At 42.1% G+C, this 8,437-nt stretch overlaps 1 long non-coding RNA gene across 10 annotated transcripts in view; it reads left to right on the plus strand.

Annotated features, from left to right (window-relative positions):
• Positions 1–6,143, plus strand: part of LOC140195519 (uncharacterized) — a 61,753-nt gene extending 55,610 nt beyond the window's left edge. For 7 of the 10 annotated variants that reach the window (XR_011885502.1, XR_011885499.1, XR_011885505.1 and 4 more), the window contains one exon: positions 5,275–6,143. This is a non-coding gene — a long non-coding RNA (uncharacterized lncRNA). Of the gene's footprint in view, positions 1–70; positions 4,009–5,274 lie in introns of those variants that run through there. The other 3 variants (XR_011885501.1, XR_011885503.1, XR_011885506.1) reach the window with 3 other exon arrangements.
• Positions 6,144–8,437: the final 2,294 nt, after the last annotated feature.

Raw genomic sequence — 8,437 nt, forward strand, 5'->3', positions numbered from 1 at the left:
CTTGTTTTCCCTGCCCAACTGAAAAGCTTTCATTCAATTTTGAATTCTTTTTTGCTTTTCTGGTGTGCAGTCGAATCAGCACTGGAGGCCTCACCAGGTCGGGGAGCAAGAGATTTAAATAAAGGAGCTTTCGCAGGATTCTGGCTTTTTTTGACGGTCTGGACATGATTCATTAGCAAGTACAGATAAAAATAAGGCAGGGACAAGTGGAGCAGCCATTGTTGGAGTGCACCAGTGTTAAAGTGGGGAGGCTTTGGGTCATCAGGCCTGATGTATATAACTGGTAAGTTCCTTCTTATTCAATCTTCATTCATTGTTAGTACATAGTTAGAGTTGTGTTGTGTTCTTTGTGTGAGATGTGGGAAATCTGGGAGACTACTAGCCTCCTGTATACCCACATCTGCACCAGGTGCACCGAGCTGCAGCTCTTCAAAGAACATGCTTAATGACCTTTAGCTCAAATGGGAAACTGAGGAAATGACAGATAGGAACTACAGGGAGGTAGTCACCCCTAAGTTGCAGGAGGCAGGTGACTGTCAGGAGAGGGAAGGGAAATATGTAGCCAGTACAGAGTACCCCTGTGGCCGCTCCCCTCAATAATATATATACGGCTTTGTTGAGGGGCACGACCTACCAGGAGGGAGCTGCTACAAAAGAGTCTCTGGCACTGAGTCAGGTACAGTGGTTCAGAAGGGAAGGGAGGAGAAAAGGATTGCAGTCGTAATACGAGAGGAGTAGACACAAGATTCTGTGGACGCATTAGAGACACACGGATGATGTGTTGCTTCCCAGGTGCCAAGGTCAGGGATATCTCGGACTGTGCCCATGGCATTCTGAAGGGGGAGGGTGAGCAGCCAGAGGTCTTGGTACATATTGGCGCCAATGACCTAGGTGGGGAAAGCGAGGAGGTCCTGAAGAGAGAATTTAGGGAGCAAGATAGAAAACCGAAAAGCAGGACCTCCAGGGTAAAAAGTCACCCTATTCTTACATTCCAGTGAAGGTAAGAATAGGATGATTTGGCAGAGAGGTCCATGGCTGAGAACTTGGTGCAGGGCTCAGGGTTTCAGATTTCTGGATCATTGGGATCTCTTCTATGGTAGGTAAGATGTGTACAAAAGGAGCAGGTTACACCTGAACCCGAGGGGGCAGGTTTGCTAGAGCTGTTGGGAAGGATTTAAACTAATTTGGCAAGGAGGGGCCGGAACAATAGTGATAGGGCTGAAGAGAGGGTTGTTTTTTTTTTACAAGGAGAGGTAGTGTGCAGTGAGATTGTCAGGAAGGACAGATGATAAGGCAACATTGCAGTCAGTGGGATGATTTGCAGTGTAAAAGCGGGACAAAAGTGAAAAGGGTGACATAAAGGACTGAAGGTGTTATATTTGAATGTATGTAGTATACGGAATAAAGTAAATGATCTTGTAGCACAGTTAGAGATTGGCAGGTATAACATGGGCATCACTGAATCATGGCTGAAAGCAGAGTATAACTGGGAGGTAAATATCTAAGGATACACCTTGAATTTGAAGGGACGGGCAATTAGGCAAAGGGTTGGTGAGGCTCCGTTGGTAAATGAAAAATGAAATCAAATCCTTTGAAAGAGGTGACACATGATCAGAAAACATAGAATTTTGTGGGTAGATTTAAGAAACTGCAAGGGGTAAAAAGACCCTGATGGGAATTATGTGCAGGCCTCCAAACAGTAGCCAGGATGTGGGTTACAAATAAGAACAGGAGATAGAAAAGTCATGTCAAAAGGGCAATGTTACGATAGTCATGGGGTATTTAAGTATGCAGGTAGATTGGGAAAATTAGGTTGGTGCTGGATCCCAAGAGAGAGAATTTGTAGAATGCCTACAAGATGGCTTTTTAGAGCAACTTGTGGTTGAGCCCACTAGAGTATCAACTATTCTGGGTTAGGTGTTGTGTAATGAACTGGATTTGATTAGAGAGGTTTCAGATAAAGGAGCCCTCAGAGGCACTAATCACAATATGATAAAATTCACCCTGCAATTGGAGAGGAAGAAGCTAGAGTCAGATGTTTCAGTATTACCGTGCAGTAAAGGGAATTACAGAGGCATGAGAGAGGAGCTGGCCAAAGTTCATTGGTAGGGGACGGTAGCAAAGATGACGGCATAGCAGTAATGGCTGGAGTTTCTGGGAGCAATTTGAAAGACGCAGAATAGATACATCACAAAGAAGACGAAGTAGTCTAAAAGCAGAATGTCACAACCATGGCTGACATCAGAAGTCAAAACCAATATAAAAGCAAACGAAATGGCGTATAATGACGTTAGATGGCATTAGTACCAAGTTAGAGGATTGGGCAACTGTTAAAATCCAACAGAAAGAAACTAAAAAGCCATGAGGTTTGTAAAGATAAAATATGAATGTAATCTAGCCAACAATATCAAAGAGAATATTAAGAGTTTTCTCAGATATGTAAAGAGTAAAAAAGGCAAGAGATATTGGACGACTGGAAAATGGCGCTGGAGTAATGGGGACAAGGAAATGGCGGATAAACTGAATACGTATATTTTGCATCAGTCTACACTGTGGAAGTTTGAGAGTGTCAGGGGAAGAAGTGAGTGCAGTTGTAGATGCTTGGGAAGCTGAAAGGTCTGAAGGTAGATAAGTCACCTGGACCCAGATGGACTACACTCCAGGGTTCTGAAAGAGATAGCTGAAGAGATTGTAGAGGCATTAGTAATAATCTTTCAAGAATCACTATATTCTGGAATAGTTCTAGAGGACTGTAAAATTGCAAATGTCCTTCCACTCTTCAAGAAAGGAGAGGGGCAGAAGAAATGAAATTATAGGCCAGTTAGCCTGACCTCAGTAGTGGGAAGATGTTGGAGTCGATTGTTAGGATGTGGTTTCAGGGCACTTGAAGGTGCATGATAAAATAGGCCAAAGTCAGTATGATTTCCTTAAGGGAACCTCTTGCCTGACTAATCTATTAGAATTTTTTGAGAAAATAATAAGCAGGATAGACAAAGGAGAACCAGTGGATGTTATGTACTTGGATTTTCAGAAGACTTTTGACAAGGTGCCATACATGGGTCTGCTTAACAAGATAAAAGCCCATGGTATTACGTTAAAAAAACGTAGCATAGATAAAGCATTACTGATTGGCAGGAGGCAAAGAGTGGGAATAAAGGGAACATTTTGGATTGGGTGCCGGTAACTAGTGGTGTCCTACAGGAGTCGGTGTTCAGGGAGCTTCTTTTCATGTCTTATATCAATGATTTGGATGACGGAATTGAGGGGTAGGTAGTGTTGAGGAAGCAGGGAGTCTGCAGAAGGACGTGGACAGGTTAGGAGAATGGGCAAAAAAGTGACAAGTGGAATGCAGTGTCAGGAAGTGTATGGCGATGCACTTTGGTAGAAGGAATAAAATCACATTTTCTAAGCAAGGAGAAAAATCAAAAATCCAAGGTGCAAAGGGATGTGGGAGTCCTCTAGCAGTTAATTTGCAGGTTGAGTCAGTGGTGAGGAAGGCAGATGCAATGTTAGCATTCATTCTGAGAGAACTAGAATATAAAAACAAGGATGTAATGCTGAGGCTTTATAAGGCACTGGTGAGGCCTCACTTGGAGTATTGTGAGCAGTTTTTGGCCCCTTATCTCAAAGAGAATGTCCTGATATTGGAGAGGGTTCAGAGGAAGTTCACAAGAATGATTCCAGGAATGAAGAGGTTATCGTATGAGGAATGACTGATTCTGGGTCTTTACACACTGGAATTTAGGAAAATGAGGGGGGTTGGATCACGATTGTTGGAAGGCTTAGATGGAGTGGATGTGGAGAGGGTGTTTCCTATGGTGTGAAAGTGTGAACCTGAGAGCACTGCCTTAAGATAGAGGAACATCAGTTTAGAAGGGAGATGAAGAGGTATTTATTTAGCCAGAGAGGGGTGAATCTGTGGAATTTGTTGCCACAGGTGGCTGTGGAGGTCAGGTTGCTGGGTATATTTTCCCTACCATCGATGCTAGGCATACAAATCTACAGTTACCAGGTTTTTCTTTGCTGCCTTCCTTGAAAGGTTGGGGGGTAGGGGGTGGGGGTGGGGGTTGCAGAGCCAGTTGAGCCACATCAGTTTGCTGTCCTCCAGTCATCTGATATCACGTGTCCAGAGGAGATTGAAAAATCTCAGCCAGAGCCTTTTGTGAATATCAGTTGTTTGGGACCTCAGCTATATTTCCTGGCTCAAAACACAGACTGTTCACGTCATCTCCTATTTTTCCTGTTAGTTATTTGCCCTAAATATCCTTCAGATTTATCTTAATGTAATGATGTTTTATGACTTCGATTAGCCTCCAAATTTTCTTTTTATTGCCTCCCTACACTTTTTACTGTATTGTCATGTCTTCCCTGTCTTTAGTCCCAAAAACTGTCATACACTTCCTTTTTTTCTCTTTATCCAACCATTTATATCCTGGGTTCAGTATACTTGTTACCCTGGCATTAACTGGACAAGAACATGTTGACCTTGAACTTAAACTATTCCTTTGAATGCTTCCATTGTGCGGATATAGATCTACTGGCAAGTAGATGCTCCCAGTCTGAGTTTGCCAGGTCTTCTCTGTATTTACAACCTTTGTTTCTGGCCCATCAGTGTCATTTTCCATAATCATTCTAAAAAATACGGAGTTATAGTCACCACCTCCAATATGATCCTGACACTTCCTTCATTTGATGAGCTGCATTCCTCAAGATAAGATCTAGTAACACTCCTTCATTGGTCTATCTACAAACTGCCTCAAAAGGCTGCTCAGGACATACCCTGACTGATGAAGGTAAGTATTCTGTACATCATCTTTACCAGCTAATTTACTTGCCACTTTCAGGGATTTATGGATCTGCTATCCTTGTATGCTCTTAAAGGTCTTGCCATTTACTGTATACTGTACATTTATTTATGACCTCCTGTAGTACAACAGCACATACTTGTCCTGATTAAATTCCAGCTGCCATTTTTCCCACCTGTATTGGTAACTAATTTATGACTTTCTGTGTCCTTAGACAACAGTACTCACAAACCACAACTCCACCAATTTTTGTAGCATCAGCGAATTTATTAATCTCCCCACCTACTTTTCATCTGTGGAAATTACTGGTCACATACTCTAGTTGGAGAAATGTCCCACCACCACTTCCATCTGTCTTGCGAGTAGGCCCTATCCCTAAAAATCTCCTCCAAAAATTTCGGACCCACTGATGTAAGGCTCACCAATTTATAATTTGCTGGATTACCATTATTGTCTTTCTTAAACAAAGGAAGATCACTGGATATTCTCCAGCCTCCTGAGCCGCCTTCACCTGTGGCTAAAGAGGATACAAAGACCTCCATCAAGTAATCTCTCCTGTCTCTCTCAATAGTCTGGGATGGACTCCACCAGGCCCAAGGGATTTATCCACCTAATATTTTTCAAGATATCTGACATTTCCTCCTAGACATGAGAATATTCCAGAACATCAACAATTACTCCCTGACTTTCTGCGAAGGCTGAGAAAAGTCCATCTCCCACGCCCCCATCCTCACCACATTCTACAGAGGAGGTATCGAGAGCATCCTCAGCAGCTGCATCACTGCCTGGTTCGGAAATTGCACTGTCTCGCATCACAAGACCCTGCAGCGGATGGTGAGGTCAGCTGAGAAGATCATCGGAGTCTCTCTTCCCACTATTACAGACATTTACACCACATGCTGCACCCACAAAGCTAACAGTATTGTGAAGGATCCCACGCACCCCTCACACAAACTCTTCTCCCTCCTGCCATCCGGCAAAAGGTACCGAAGCATTTGTGCTGTCACGATCAGACTATGTAACAGTTTCTTCCTCCAAGCCATCAGACTCCTCAATACTCAGAGTCTAGACTGACATCTACATCATTTATTATTATATTGTAATTTCTCCTCTACTGTGCCGGTTGTCTTGTTTATTAATTATTGTACTGCCCTGTACTGTTTTGTGCACTTTATGTAGTCCTGTGCAGGTCTGTAGTCTAGTGCAGTTTTTATGTTGTTTTACATAGTCTAGTGTAGTTTTGTGTTGTTTCATGCAGCACCAGGATCCCGGAGGAACGTTGTTTCGTTTTTACTGTGTACTGTACCAGCAGCTTACGGTCGAAATAACAATAAACTTGACTTGATGAGTTGTTTTCTGCACCTTCTTTATTTCTTAAGGGTCATGTCCCACATCAGCTTATGTACGCTTTTTAAAAAATTCTTTCTGCATAAATTTGCATCATCTTTCATCATCCATTTTCCTGGACCTTATCATCCTGAACTTACTTTCTCACAGGATCATGTTGCTCCTGCATCCTGACTGGCTGACCTTTAAATGACTTCCCCGCCAGATGACGACCTACTGAAAAACACCTGCTCCTAATCTACTCTCCACAGTTCCTTCCTCAACTAAATGTAATGCTTCCCCACTCCTGCAAGGACAACTCTTATTTTTTTTTTATCAATAGCTGTCTTAAAACTGTCAGCATTTTAGGATGAAGCCCTGAATCAGGATGTCTAAACTGTTTACAATACCTGTCCGCCAGCAGATGATGCTCAGCCCACTGAATTCCACAGCAGTCTGATTTTTGCAGTTTTTTTTTACATCTGTCATTCACAATATGGACAAAGCATTTCTTTACTCAGTAAATAGTGAATCTTAGAACCTAGAACAGTTCACTGAAGAGGTAATTCAGTTCACAATGTTGTGAACTTGATTCCAATTTATAATAAATGTCTTTGTCTTGTGTATCATCCTCATCCCGCCATTCCTGTCACATTCATTCATATTCTTTCATAAGTAAAAGCCTGCAAGCTCCAGCAAGCTGCTTGATTTCATTGCTCCTGATAAAGTATTCCAAGCACCTAACACTCTGCATATAGAACTAGCTCTTACTACCTGCACCTAAAGAGTGGCCACTGAGTGTGGGTTTGTAATCTTCTGCTGCTGTAGAAGGTTGGATGTGCTGCATGTTCGGAGATGTTCTTCTGCACGCCACTGTTGTAATGTGTAGTTACTTGAGTTACTGTCACCTTCCTGTCAGTTTGAACCAGTCTGCCCATTCTCCTCTGACCTCTTGCATTAACAGGGCATTTTCACCCACTGGACTGCTCACGGGATGTTCACACCATTCTCTGTAAGCTCTAGAGGATGACCCCATCTGGCATCTCGAATCATCCCACACTCAGTCACTTAGATCACATCTCTTCCCCATTCTGATGTTTGGCCTGAACAACAACTGAACCTTTTGACGATGTCTGCATGTTTTTATATATTGAGTAGCTGCCAATGAGTGTATATCCTGCTGTATTCTTTCACAGTTCTTTACACTGTCCAGAGCTCCATCAGTCTTGGTGTCATCTGCAAACTGGCTAATGCACACATCAACATTTTCATTCAAATCATTGGTATGCTGTATATCACAAATGACAGATATCTCAGCACTGATCCTTGTGGAACACCATCGGTCACAAACCTCTAGCCAGAGTAACAGCCTTCCATCCCTACTCTGTCTTATATTGTCAAGCCACTTCTTAATTGAAGAGTACAATTCACCCTGGATCCTATACATATTTATCTTTTGAATCAACCCACCATGATGTAACCTATCAAACACTTTACTGAAGTTCATGCAGATAACGTCCACTGCCTTACCCCTTGTCACCTCTTTGAAAAGTTCAATCAAGTTTGTAAGGCATGGCCTGCTGTGCTCAAAACCATGCTGACTGACCCTAAGCAGGCTATGCCTTTCCAATATACTGGGATTTATCGACCTTAACACTTTTCAGAAGTTCCAACACTAATCCTTAATCTCAAAATGTCCCTGCACATTAGCATGCCCCACTCCTTCCTTCCTTCAACAAGGTGGCGATTCCTGTAATTGCCTGCCCCTCTGCTTGTTGCAAAGTAAATGTAGATTGTTTCTCAGAGTTAATCCTTCAAACCAACTATGTCACTCAGACCAGAGTTCAAGTTTATTAATATTCAACCTTACGTAGGTATACCAGTTAAATGAAACAATGTTCCTTTGGATCAAAGTGCATATCATAGATCCTTTATCACATACAGCTGTTGCATTCTGATGTTTAAATCCAAGGTTCTTTTAGAAGTCAGGAAGGAAGCATAAAACTCGTTGTTTTATGATCATTTTATTCCCAGTTGATAGAACAAAGGGAACAGGAACAGAACAGTGATAGGGGTCTTATTATTAGAAGGGAGGAACTCAGGATGGCCCCTAGCATAAAACAGCTACTTTTATACCAAAAGATAAGAAAATTCCATAGATAACAATAATCCAATTAGAAAATATTTATTCAATACTGCAGTAAATTAACCAATAAGAAAGTACTCATTCACTTAATGAAAGAACAAAGATGCTCCAGAATCATACTTTTTACAGTCACAAGAGGCATATTAAACTCTTGTGTATA

Source organism: Mobula birostris, chromosome 3 (genome assembly GCF_030028105.1).
Source record: "Mobula birostris isolate sMobBir1 chromosome 3, sMobBir1.hap1, whole genome shotgun sequence".
NCBI classification, from domain to species: Eukaryota; Metazoa; Chordata; class Chondrichthyes; order Myliobatiformes; family Myliobatidae; genus Mobula; species Mobula birostris.